This window comes from Tinamus guttatus, unplaced genomic scaffold (genome assembly GCF_059628265.1).
Source record: "Tinamus guttatus ecotype Peru unplaced genomic scaffold, ASM5962826v1 Tinamus_guttatus_pri_ptg000172l, whole genome shotgun sequence".
Classification (NCBI taxonomy): domain Eukaryota; kingdom Metazoa; phylum Chordata; class Aves; order Tinamiformes; family Tinamidae; genus Tinamus; species Tinamus guttatus.
Window position 1 is genome coordinate 229842 of NW_028288706.1, and position 14440 is coordinate 244281.

The following is a 14440-nucleotide window of genomic DNA, read 5'->3' on the forward strand; positions in this document are numbered from 1 at the left end:
CTGCTGCTGCTGCTGCTGCTGCACTTCGGTAACTTTGGCCAACTTCGCGCAGAGAGGATGAGCAGTAAATCACCAGAAAGGTGAGGCAGAGGACAAAGCAGACGTCTGGAATCGGAGAGGGCTGTAGTTAGCTAATTGTGATCCTTTGCCTTCCCTTAAAAATAGACTCCAAGTATAGTGATGATTCTACTGAATGGTGCGACAGTAAGCCAGGCATCCTTGTCCAGGAGGGAGGTAAGAAAGGCCCCTGATTTCTCAGCAGGAGAAACAATCAGTCCTGGCCAAAGGCAGCCTCTTTGTTTTTAATATTTAATTCTTAAAACCTCCACCTCATCAACATCCCCTTTCAATTCTCCTCTGAAATCATTTCATTCCTCCCTTGTGTATACTTCTTGCTGCTATTATTTATTATTTAACACTTTGTGATGCAGCTTGTGCTTGAAATACTGCACAAAATGAATCTGTTCCATACTTCTTACTGCATCTGGAGACATTTAAGGTCCAGTCCTGTCAGGCACATCAGATTATGCAAGCCTCTCTGTTGATTTCACTGCTAAAAAGCTGCTTAAATATTTTGCATGATTAGTACTATGCATGTGCTGAAATAATAACATCATGAAATGATTTATTTTATGGGCTCTTAATCCTGACTAGCTATAGTACAAGTTTCTTGTTTTGCTGAGATCATGGTATTTTCCTTAAGAATTCTCCCACCACTGCAAAGCCTAAAGGATTTAGGCTAGATTCTGCTATCTGCTGGCTTCTACTCCATGAGAATAAAATCTGGCCCTAAGTGGAATATACTCAGAAAGAAAACCCAGCACTAGGGAATGGAGGAGCTTGATTTAAAGCTCCTTGAAGAAAACATTTCTTATGACACCAGAAGGCTTTGAATCTCTTCACGGAACCCATAAGCCATATATTGTAAGCCTAGTTAATCATAAGTTACTCCAGTTGTGCCTCTTAGTCCTATTAGCAGTAAGGTTATTTTATCTGGATCATGTCTCAAATATTTAACATGCATTGCAGTTCTGGGCCTGCTAAAGAGTATGTTAGTGGCTGCAGAGCACATAGTTGTAAAAACACTTGCATACATTATCTAAATACAAAAACATTAAGTAGAACAGTGGAAATACAAAACTTTCACACAGTATTGATGTACAAGTTGGTTCATTATGTCATTTTTGTAAATCTTTTTGCACTGGAGTCAATCAAAAAATGTTATTGATTTCAGTTGTCATTATGAACTGTCCAGAAGCACTTAAGATTTCACAATTTACCACTAAGGCTTTCTGCTTTTAGGAGTTTTCTTATTAGCATTGCTTTAAGGTAAGCATTAATTGCCTGCTTTTCTACAGTTGTATCCTGTAACTAATGCAATTTGCCTTTGGAACAATTGTAAAGATGAATGCTTTGAGTTGTGCCTATAGAGTTGTCCTCACACAAACATATATCCATTCCATTTTGTTAAGTGAAATACTTAATGTCAAGCATAGACTTTACGCAAAAACTCCTATTATTTCCTGCCCCCCCCCGCCCCGCCCTTTCCCCTGATTCCACTGAAACTCTTACATGTGGATCAACAGCAAGCTTGTAGCTCAAACATAGAAACTAGGCATGGAAATCACATACCAATGTATAACCACATTTCAGTGGAAGTTACATAAACAGTTCAGCTATAACAATAATACATTGTTATAATAAAATAATACAGAGAATAATATATTAGCACCTAGAGACCTGATACAAAGGATGTAGTATGCTATGCACCCTACAGGCAAAAACATCAATGCTGTTAAAACTGTCATCGCCTTAATTACAAAGCCAACATATAGTTCTGTTCTCTGTGCACATGTACCAACAACTCAACGTGCCTGTATTTTACCAGATGGAAGTACATTGTATGCATGCTTATCCATATGCAGAAATTGTTAGTGTTGGGCACCTTCACTAGCCCCAGCAGTGAAACCAAGGCTTTAGGGGCCTGGAAAACATTCTCAGTGTTAAAGTTCATCCTTCTGGGTCAATGTGGTGCTCTTGAAAATTAGCATGCCTTTACAAAACATGTTGGTTGGTCAGCTTTTCAAAGGCAGCACCCCCCATAAAACACTAAAAATAATATTTTACTGCAGGATACTCTGTAGATGTATGTATGTATGTATAGGTCCGATATTCTGCTTAACTGTATAAGCTATTAGACCTGATCATTACAGGTTTTTAAAGAAGATGAGAAACTGAAAAAGAGTAAAATTAGGAGAGAAAGATAATAAATTAGTCTGAATGTTAAAGTGGAGATAAATCTGAAGAATCAATGTACAAAATCATAATTTTATAGAGATATTTCTTACGCAACAATTGCAAAAACCATGTTCCAGAATACATTTTTTAATAATAATGACAATGTTGATACAACCCTTGAGTGTCTCTTGCTGGAAAGAATAGTCCTTTGCTGAGCACTAAGCCTTTGGAGCTGCCCAGCCAATCATTAATTCCCAGGAAATGCCATATATGCCGTGTAGCTCAATCATTATTATTAACAGACATTCTGCAGCCATGGAAAACTAGAAAAAAAACAAAAAACAAACAAACAAAAAACCCAGCTAGACAGGTCTGATCTCAGGTAGTACTGATGTGAAAGAGTTTTAGTGATATGGAATGTCATGTGAAACTGCAATGAAGCAGTCAGTGTCTCTTTTCTTGATCATAGAACCATAGAATTGTTTAGGTTGGAAGGGACCTCTAGAGGCCATCTAGTCCAACCCCCCTGCACATGCAGGGTCACCCAGAGCACGTGGCACAGCACAGGGATGTGTCCAAGCGGGTTTGGAAGCTCTCCAGAGAAGGAGATTCCACAACCTCTCTTAGCAACCTGTTCCAGTGCTCTGTCACCCTCTGTCAAGAAATTTTTCCTGTGGAACTTTTGGTGTTTCAGTTTGTGGCCATTTCTTCTAGTTCTTTCAGTGGCCACCACTGAAAAGAGGCCAGCACCATCCTCCTCACTGCCTTCCTTGAGGTACTTCTAGACACTGCTCAGGTCCCCTCTCAGCCTTCTCTTCTCCAGGCTGAACAGGCCCAGCTCCCTCAGCCTCTCCTCATAGGGCAGATGTTACAGGCCCTTGATCATCCTTGTAATAGTTGACAGTTATTTCATAAGAAAAGGGGATGTTTGGATGCATAGATACAAAACACATTGCAGATGGAAAACAAAAATGTGTTTTATCAGGCCATCTTACAGCAGCATGTGCTGCTAATCTTGCTAATCTTGAAAACAGTACTTTTAAATGTTCAAATGTTTCCGCTGTGGAGTAACAGGGTAGCTTGAGATATGAAAGAAATTACCCTAACATACAAGAGTTGAAGCCACAAAATGAAGTTAGCTATGAGAAACCTGGGATTTACAGACACAATCTCAGGATTTGGAAGTATTATAAACAGCCCTGGACCACACAGCTCACAAGTTTGTATCGCACATCTCCACATTCTTGAATCAATGCACATCATACAACCCCATCTGCTCCTGCTGAAGTTTAGTCATTCCTTCCATTAAGAGAGGAGTTTTGCCACTGTGATTAGGCTAGCACATGGTTAAAATACAGCTGGTACTAGACCTTTCTTTTAGTTATAAAGATAACTCTTCATAAGCCTTTTCTTTATATTGTAATTTTGAAAAATTGTAATCATTAGTATCATATCAATGTAGCACTGTGTAAAAACCTGGCCTACAGTGTGTTGGTACTAAATACATATTTCCTTTTATAGTTCCTGAACACACATAATTTAAACTAACCTTGCTCTCTTTGTTAAAAGATTGGGATAGAATGAGCTTGTTGTTATAATTTCATGAGCTCATGGCAACTTTAAATGGAACAGCTTACATACATACATTACACATCACACTGAGCATTTCTTAGTTACTGTCTTCAAGACTGGAAAAATATATAGCTTATGCATAGCACAGGGATCACAATCAAACTTAAATTCTTATCGAGGCAACAGGAACAAAAAAGCACAAGGGGCTTGTTTTTATGGCTCATTAATGTAGAGAAAATAGTTTACTACAATTCTACAGTGCTGAAACTACTTATAACACCTAATATTTTGCTCTTCAGTCTTATTGTAGAACCAGAATTGTAGTAGTTGCACAGATTGGGGGTGGGGAAGAAGCAATACATTCACTTTTGGAGTGAAGTTAATGAAATCCTGACAGTTCTTTTGTGTAATTCAAAGGAAATGGTTTAATTTGGAAAATTTAGATAAATTTGGTAAGTGGATAATTTGCAAATATACCGGATGAACCCCATGTAAACTGCATAGGTCTTCAGAAAACAGAGGGAAAAAAACCCTGAAATGTCTAGAACAGCTTGAAGCAGGATAGCTGAAAAATGAGTTGTGCCCTCAGGTTTTCCTGTTGCACAGCTCTTGCTGTGATTCTGAACAAGGAAAACTGCCAGTCAGTTTCTCTCTTTGGCAAGATTGATATTGCCTTTGAATTGTAATGTTATTGCAAGTACCTGAGAACAACATATGTTTCTGCTCCTTAAAATTAGGCTGCCATGGAATTTAGATCTGGAATGATTGGCCAGGTGTCTAAAGATTGCTGCAACAGACAAAGGAGGCTCTGCAGATCATTCCAGAATTCAAGCCAACAAAATCTTTATGTCTTCCTACCAAAAAAAAAAAAATCCATGGAGGATCAAACGAACAATTGGAGCTGCTTTTGTATCCTTCCACCTGAAACCCCAACTACCTTTGTTCCTGGGAGCTCAACTTTTCAAGGCAGAGAGGAAGCTTTTTTAAACAGACCTAAAATAGCATTAACACTTTTCAAGGTTATAGGCAGTATAATAGGCTGTATACTCTGCCTGACCACAGAGAAGCTGGGCTTAGACATTGAAGAGGATACAGCAAAGAAAAATTTCTAATCTTCTGCTGTCTGTCTCTGGCATATGCTAGAACAGCTAAGGAGCCAGTACCTTCACTAAAAAAATCCCAAATGACTTTATATAACCTCTGTTATCCTGATAACTCAGACAAGTTGTGTTCTAGCACAACTAGGAATAGGAATGGCTATACTAATCAATCAGGTTTGGTCTCTCAGTGTCAGTGCTATTAACTCTCAAGGGCTAGCAGCAAGCCTCCAAACTCCTCAGAAGTAAAGCAGCTCCTCTACACAGAAACATAAACTTGCTGTATTACATACTTAACAACAGACTTTTGCTACCGTGTATTTTTGTGCCTTCCAAAATGTATCACCAGGCAACCAATACCAAAATTCTTATTAAACACTAGACCTTTCTAGTACATCTCCCTGATGGTAACTTTAATGGTTTCTCTCCATACTAATATCACAATATGCCCATCCAAGGCTTAAAGTATTTTGTATCTTATATATAGTAATAATATTTAGATGCAGGAACTTTCACGTTTGTGAAGAAGATTGCTCTGACAGTTCCATTAAAAAAAAAAAAAAGTTAGCTCCTAAAAGATCCTCAGTAGTTTAGTACTTTAAAATGATGAGTAAGTCACAAGAGATGAAATAATGGGTACAGAGAAAGTAAAAATGGCCAGAGTTCTATGATACTTCTTTGATTATATGACATTTCATGGGGCTATCGGGTTTACTTGTGTATAATATCTGGCCACAAGTCTCAAATTTGTTTTTTAAATGTTAATATCCGCAGTCCAATTCAGTATCCATCAGATTCAACAACTGTCTTTCCATTGATATAAAATGAGAACTGCACTGCGTGCTTTTGTTCAGAGATGTTGCATAATTCCAGCATACACAGAAATCACCAGATGTCTGTGTGGTCAGTACTGAAAACCGGGTCACATATTTAAAAGCCTAATAACAAATTCAAAGACTAAATCTAGGCCCATATGTTGGAAAGTTGTTGACGCTCACAAATACACACACAGGTCCCAGACCAGCCTTTGAGGCAGATGGTAACGATTGTCCCTTCTTAACTCTTCTTGACAGTCAAAGTAAAGAGCAGTATCAGAGCTGGCTCCAAGGGGATTTGCTCGTCCGCTCCGCAGGGTCACAGACAGAGAAAAGAAATTATCGGCCAAATGTGCTGACAGATGAGTCAAAAAACCCCAAGATCTCAAAGAGAGAAAGTAAATGCAATTTCCTATATTTTCTTCCTAGAGAGCATTGTGATAATGCTAATAGGATTTATCACTGATATTTCTCAGCACAGTGCAAGTGTGTTATACCTATCTTGAACATCTAAACATCTGTTTAGGCATTATAGCTATATGGAACAAACTAACACCAGTCCAGTCTCTTTGCTTTTTGCATCATGTTAACAATGCACTGAAAAGTAAATGCTTAAAGGAACAAGAGTGTTTTGTAGCAAAATGTTAGTTCTTTTTATCTTGCAGTTTCATAAATTGTATTTGTCTAAGGTTAATATTATTATTAACATGAAGTGCAGTGATCAACCATAAATAATGGGAAAAATTAACTGTAATGTGAAACATGAAGCAGGGAGTCTTGAGAAGTGGTAAAAAAGGATGCTGATAGCAGATCCTAGTTGTATCTTTTTGTTGTTGTGTTCATTTAAATCAGCAGATTATCTCTCACCTGAAAAATATAATCTAATTTCAGTAACATACCTAGAATATCTGCTCCCTAAAAAACAGGTATGAGATTACTGCAGACTACAATAAGATTAAACACATTTTTAACGCTTGATGCTGGTACCTGAGAGTACAGTTTTCAGAATGGATTACCTGATCGGCGTTTGGATAGTCAAGCGACATCGGCATAAAATGTAAAAGGAACTGCAATGGAGATACTTTTGTGTAATATAGAAATTATACATATATAGGGTCGGTTGTAATGGCGTACTTTTTAAAAGGACAACTCACAATTTTCTTGAGTGTGTGTGGGAATTAGTCTGTCATTCACTCCCACACACCTGACAGAAAGCTGGCCTCTTTAAAGTCAATTTTGTAATTTATATACACCTTGAAGTTTTAAATATGATTTTCCAGTTTAACAAATTCTCCCTGTGAATATATTGATTTTATTTCTTCTCTAAAAAAATGAAAAATAACAAAATTAAGAAGGAAATCATGTGTGATTTCTACATAAAATAGAACAACAGTTGAAATTAAAAGTAATCCTTGATAAAAAATAAAATGAAAAGGAGATAATTTAGATGATGGAATAATAGAATCACTTTCCTACATAAACAATGCAAGTATCTCAACTTATAATATGATCATGAGTGAAAGAGAACAGATATCTCATAACATCTGATTATCTCACATTTTTTGTAATGTTCAGCTCAGCTTGAAATAAAAGCGCTTGCATACCAAGATCAGAAGGAGACCCTACATGCAAAGACTGAATCTGAGTCCAATTTTCAGTCCCTTCATCTCATCACAAAGGATTTTTGCAGTATTAGGTCTATTGGTTGTCATTAATTTCTTATTAACAGCTGTACACTGAGGACAAAATCTTGACTAATTAGTGCTAATAGAAACATTATCATTGACTTCAATGAAGTGAAGATTTCACTCTAAGGATCAAGATTTAACGAGTTTATTCTCACTGAGATATTCTTGATAGGACATAAAGTTCCATTGGTTTCCATAGGGTCACTTCATAAGTTTGGTGTTATTTATAATGAACGCGAAAAACATGAACATAAACATAATGAACATGAAAAAGATAGCCAGATTCTGATGCCTGCTGTATGAGACAATATGGAAATACTTAAGGAAATAATATTTGCACGTCCAACTTATCTTAAGTTGCAGTGCAGATACCTATGCATTGCTCAAAGTGTATTAAAACAGCGCTCTGGTTTCTTGCGTCTCTGTCTGTCCGTGTCGGAGGCACAGTGAAGCCCAGGGGAGGCATCACCTGCTGGCAAAGAGATAAGCACAGATCCCCAGCACATACACTGAGAGGAGCAGCCTGCACCACCAGCGCAGCCAATAAAAATCAGGAGTCCTTTTCAGGAGCTCTTTTTTTCTACCTTCCTCCAAACACCCATCCTAAACCACTTTGTGTGCCATAACAGAATTAATGGGTGAAGGCTGCTTCCCTCTGTGTTCATGAGCTTTCCCTAAAATCATAGTCCACTGGGACAAGAGAAGAGCCATCCAGATAAAATTTTCCTGGCAGCCAGCCTACAGCTGTGGAGTTCATGCCCTGATGATGCTAGAACAATTACAAATCTGCTCTTTCTGAATGAAATATAAAATCCATTTTCTTCACTACCTGTTTGAGAATAATAATAATAAAACCATCCCTGTGAGGACATGAGCAGAGAGCTAGAAATCCTTTACTGTGATTACACTTAAAGCTTGTAAAGGTGTTCTGATACCATGGTGATGAAGACAGTACAATTGCCAAGATAGATGATAGTCCAGCTGGCACTTCTCCTTCCACCCCCACACGTCATGGTGCTCACCACAACAAATTTATGATTTGGTCTTAAAAATCTGTTGAGTCTTGTTGGTCTTTATCAATTTTCCTGCAGAAACTGCAAAATGTTCTCTTCACATTTTTTGATTTAGTCTGGGCTGTGTGAGAGGTGCACAGTGCTTGCAGAAACGACACCCATTTAGTATTTTAGGCTCATATTGTTTATTGGACAAAAAAAAAGCACCTCTAAAACCCTAGGTGATTAATAAACAAATGTCAGTTCTCCTTCTTGGTGAAGGACTATTCCGTACGCCTATCTGTCTTCTCTGTCATCTTAGGCAAGATTTACCCAGAATGGTATTATTACATTTCTCCAGGTGTGATGTGATTTATTGTTCAGAAACTCAGAGAGAAAGCCCCCTAACTCCTATTTTGTACTTTTTCTGTTTACATAGGATTTATACAAGGTGTCAGTTCTTCTTATCTAAAAGATAAGACAAATACCTTCTAGATTAGACTATGTAAGAATCTAGTAATATTACAGATGTCTTTTCTTCCAGAAAGAAGTGTGAAAAATAATAGCAATCTCACTAGTTTACAACATCTTTGTCAGGATACTTACTCAACCCTAAGTTTCAAGCGCAAAGCACATTTTCACAAATTCTTAATACCCGCTTTACCCCAAAATGCCACTGCACCCTGCACTGGCAGTGCCTTTGCTGGCAGGATTTGCTGGCATATGTCAAAACCTGAACAGGTATGGACAAGGCGCTAATCTTCTGCCTGTAGACCAAGGTACTACCAGGAGAAGGTGTTGCAGGGAAAGCAGATACCATTCTCCAAGATTTATAAATTCTTTAGGCAATATGCTAGCAGTTAAGGGTAAAACATATTTTTGTTAAGAAATTAGTGCCAAATTTTAGCTATCTGTGTACAAATCTATATGCTTACAAAATATTTATACTCGAGAAGATAGAGGAAGTAATTAATATTCAGGTAGTATTTGTAGATGGAATTTTAATGGCCCTAAATGGAACTGAGGTTCCTTTCACTCAGAGAGATTTGTCCCTTTATCTGCTTGAGGTACAGAATTCTGATTAACCAAAGTTTAGCCAGAAAGCAAATTAGTGCTAAAGCGTGAAAATCAGAGCTCTGAGACTACTCGCATAGCCAGTAGTCTCAAAGCATAGCTAGCTTTTTCCATCCAAAGAGTCCAATTAAGCAAACCTGGCAGAAGTCTTAAGAGCAAATACTCTCTGCTGCTAAAAACCTGATCACTCTTTTTATTAAGACAAAGGGTGCCTGTCTGCTCTATGGGGAGCTAAAACTGTTTTTCTAAGAGGAAAAACAGCTCAGCTTCCAAGATCAGTGCTGCATTTCAGCAATACAGAGCTACATCTTTTCTTTTTTTTTTTTTTTTTTTTCTGGATTTGGAACCTAAGGCCGGAAGTTAGAAATTCTAATACACTCACTTTATGATACCACCTTTTCTGGCTTACAGCAAGGTAACAGATACCTTTTTAGGCCAGGGCTAAAAAGGGCTTAGGGCTTCTCGGTCTGTTCCAGGACAGGCTTCCCACCCGTTTGCTGTAGGTGGGCTGCAAGTACCGGAGCATAGCAAGTGCATGCAAGTGCATAGCAAGAACAGACTATACAGAGATCTCTAAAAGCCTTGAAATGCACAGTGGAAGAATCCCTAGTACATGTCCAGCTATGTTGGCTTATATTGGCTGCATTGGGAACGAAATTTAGAATTATGCAAACGATCAGTTCTGTTAAATACCTTCTTAAGGTTTAAGTGAGATAGAAGTAATCCAGAGAGTTTATCTTGATTCTTCTCACAAATCCCTTCTCCTTCTGTCTAGATGAGTGAAAATCTGCTGAACTGTGTAAGTATCTTGTTTATATAGCTATACATTTTATATTTAATAATATTTAAGCTTTGTTTGACCATAGCTTGCCTGAAAACAAACATGTAAAACAACCCAGCTTCAGATTGTACTTGACCTTCACTTAAGCAAATTATCCCTGAAGATTTCTGGAAAGGCAAACAGAGGAGTTGCTTTCCCATCATCCTGTTCCAGCAAAGAATGTCATAATGTCCATCCAGGTAAGCTTTGAAACATAATCAAGAATGCTGTTCTGCCAAAAGCTCAGCTCTGGCAAATTCTCACCAACTCAGAATTCTTTAACACTTTGCACGGCAAAAATCAAACAATTTGGTGGCAGCTTAGACTAGACTTAGACTAAGTGCTTGAGAGCTGATAAAAGCAAAAAAAAAATACCAACATCTTGGAATGAGGAATAGAAGAAATCCATCATATACAAAAGTAAATACTGTACTGAGGTGTAGCTCGTTGTTATGGCATTACCTCACATTCTGTATGTTACCTAAGCATAGGATATCACGATCTTCATTCACTGAATCAAATTAGTCTATCATTTGTATATTTTAGGTATTATACAAGCATTTTGTAGACATATATAAGTTTATATACTTTTTTTTTTCCTCCAAAAAAATCAGTTATTCCATTCTGCAATACCTAGGTTTGTACATTTTTCCCCCATAAAAGCTGTCATTCAGTCAGGAGTCTCAAATGCAAGACTGAGACCAAGTACACAAGCCTTCTACATAGAGAGGTAGATGCCTTGGAAGGAAGATCCTAAAATTCTGTCTGCTGCCTGGAAAACATGGCAACCAATAAGGAAATGCTGATCACAGAGGTTGCAGTGTCCTCTGGAGGTTAAATAGCTGGCTGAAGAGTCAAGCAGGTGCCTCTAGCTATTCAATTCCAGAAGCTGGGCACTTGGAAAGAATCCCATTTTTATTTTCTCAGCATGGGAAGAAGTGATCCCCTCTTCTTTTTGTTGTTTTTGGTTAGCATTTTAACAGAAGTCATTAAAAAGAGACGAGAAAGCCTCTTCAGATTAAGATGAGGAAGGAGAAAAGCCCCACTTTTGAAATCTCAAGTGGTAGGACGAGTAATACACCCACCCGGGGTACACTCCACTGGGGCTCCCTCCAGTCAGTGATTCTTTTTCATATTCAAGGCCTTTCTTCAAGGCTCTCCCTGGAGTTTAACATAATTCCTGTGGCAGCTGCAACTCAAAAGGTCACTGCATTCATTGCAAACACCTTGAGTTATGGTACTGTTCATGACATGGGAGTAAGGAAATACCCCTTCAGAGTCTAAACATCAACTCCAAAAATCAAAACCTTATACTGGATTTATAAGTAGTTGAATGTGATTGATGGATGACATTTCTTCCATCCATGCTAAGACATTAATGTTAAAAAAAAAAGGATTTATAAGGAAGAGACTCATGCATAGGCACCTAACTGACAGTCTGTGCTACAGATTTAATTCAAAGACAAAATATATATTTGTATTCTCTTGATATTCAAGTTAATTGGTAAATACTGACCCCAATAACTACTGGCGATCTTGCTGTGTGTGTAAGAGCCTTAGCTAGGATGCTAATATCCAAACGATACCAACTTATACTCTCCTTGGAATGATAAATTCCTATTTTTTTCATCTGATTTATTTCCATGGAGCAGTCCAAATGGATAGGAATGTATCACGCTTTTGATCTATGCACGTAATTCCAAATGACAACATATACAGCATGCATGCCATAGCCTCAGCCACTATGAAAGTTTTCAGTGTCCATTTATTTTTTATTTCCTCCTAGGCACTTACTGTATTCTTTCTACCATGCTGAGTTCTTCTGTTTAGAAATATTGTAGAACTGCAGGAGGAGCACAGTCAATTAATTCCTTCATTTGAATAATTAAATATTTTAAATATTCCCTCCAAACCTTATGTTCAGCTACAGATATATTATTAATAGTATCTTGTACTTGTGCTGAAAGAGAATGTTAGGCACATAATTCCAAGAACCTGGGGAGGAGAATGTTTCCTGACACTATGAATTTACCTGCCCAATGACAAAGTTACCTTGCGCTATTTCAAACATGCTTCACACTGTAATGATTACACCACATGAATGTTGCGCTTTTTATGAAAAATTCAGCATATAATTATTCAAAAATATTGTTATGACTGATGAATCCATCTCACTGCATTCAACAAAAAATGTTAAACATGCTTCAGTATTTTCAGGACATTCCTGCGAAGACCACTGCATTAGTTCAAGACCACAGTTTGTAGCCCTGTTGTCTGTTGTCAAAAGAGTGTCACAAATATGCCATGGTCAAAAATTAGTTACATGTCTGCCTGTTGAGTGAGTTCCAGTCAACGAACAACCTTGGATCTTTACTTCTTTGGACTGGCTTTATATAATTTTCCTGACCTTAGCCCCGCTCCTGAACAGTGTCCAATGACACCCTGCTCACTGTCCAGGTCTGACTCGGTAGAGTGACATAGCTCAGGAGACTGTATCCAAAGGCACGCAGAGACAGATATTCTTAAATGAGTACAACAGGTCACCGCTGAGTGAGTATCTCTGCCGCTAATTCCCGGGTGTCTGTTTGATCAGCATGTGCATCAAGACTAGTCTCACCTCTTGGCTGCATTTCTGCACAATGGTAGTATATTAACTCAGTCGATGCCCACAGAAATCACAATATCTAGGTACTAGTAAGTGACAGACAACTTGAAATCCATCTTTTGATTAATTTCAGTCAGGCTATAAGAATTGAGTGGGAGATGATCTTAATGGAAAGATACTACCTTAATGAAAGAGATTTACTCCTTCAGATACCCCCAAGACCTGTAATTTATTATCTGTTATCACAGAATTGCCATGATGTCTAGGAGACAGCACACTGGACTGCACTCAAAATGTAGATGACCTGGGGTCTTAGTTTTATCTGCTTTTAAAGCTAGAGTGCCTGAATCACAAATGGATGGAGATTTTTTTCTTGAAAGGTCACAAGAGTAAATTTGCCACAGAGTAAGTTAGTTTAGCACTGAACGTAGCACTCTTCAAATTCTTCACTTCCACAGAACATACAGCTTCTATATATTCTCCACTGCATACACTTGCAAAAAACTGGCAAATGTGAAAATGATCTTTAATGGTACTGTGCCCATCTGGAGAAGAGGCACTTAACTTAATTTGTTGATTTTGCCTGTTGCACAGGGGCAGTAGCTTCACTGTGATCATTTTCCAGCAAATGTAGGAATGTAAGACCAAGAATGATTTCCAACAATAAAATTTCAGTTTCTTTTTTAAAAAAGAAAGAAATACGAAAAGGGAGAAAGCCCATTTCCTATGAGGAATTAAAAATGTATTTTTCAAAAGATTTTAATTTTACACTTGGACATGTTACATTTATTTAGAGATCTGAAAAATGCTGGAGGGTTTAAAAATTTAAAGAACAGCACTATGGGAATACACACTATGTTTTATTATCATTAAATTAGCTGTTATGAATACATCCAACTTATGGAAGAAATCTGGGGGGGAAAAGCAGTGAAGAGAAACCATAGGAACTTTTCACTTCCTTCATGTGATCATATCTCTGTCTAGCTGTCAGCATTGCCTGACCACCCACCTGAACCTTAGTATATTCCTCAGGCGTCCTGCAAATACAGATAGGATTATAATCGTAATGCCAGAGTTGTTCTTTTCTTATATAAGAATTTATAAGAAGTATTCCATGCTACACTGTAGAGCAAAATGACATTTTTTTAGGGTCAGACTGACCCATTGCTGAATTTGGGTAAAGACATGAGGAACAAGATGACAGGCAGGATTGTGCCAGTTTCTGTTGCATATGCAGCACAAATCACCTCTTAGAAATATACAGCCCAGTCCCCTAGCAAAAATACTTTATTCGAGATGGCCATTATTTTTTCCTGTGCTCTGGGTTTTATTTAGTTTACTTCAATTGATACTGCATTGGAGGGAATACACTGGAATGAAAGACCAGTTGGTCCTTTCTACATCTGTTCCCAGATGTCACTGTATTAACTAAGAATAATGATGAGAACTTGCCTGCAAAGGATGCAGCAAGAAACAAAGTCTAGTAATTTGCTTTACTCTCTAGAGAGATATATTCTTTCAGAACAAAAACTGAGAAAG

The 14440-nt window shown here is 37.8% G+C and overlaps 1 protein-coding gene across 2 annotated transcripts in view; it reads left to right on the forward strand.

Moving 5' to 3' along the window:
• Window positions 1-14440, forward strand: part of CPPED1 (calcineurin like phosphoesterase domain containing 1) — a 74693-nt gene continuing 60253 nt past the window's right edge. Inside the window, exons 1-2 of one of the 2 annotated variants that reach the window (XM_088522995.1) lie at window positions 1-80; window positions 166-234. The gene's annotated coding sequence lies outside the window, so the exon portion shown is untranslated. The remainder of the gene's footprint in view (window positions 81-165; window positions 235-14440) is intronic. The other variant, XM_088522997.1, reaches the window with a different exon arrangement.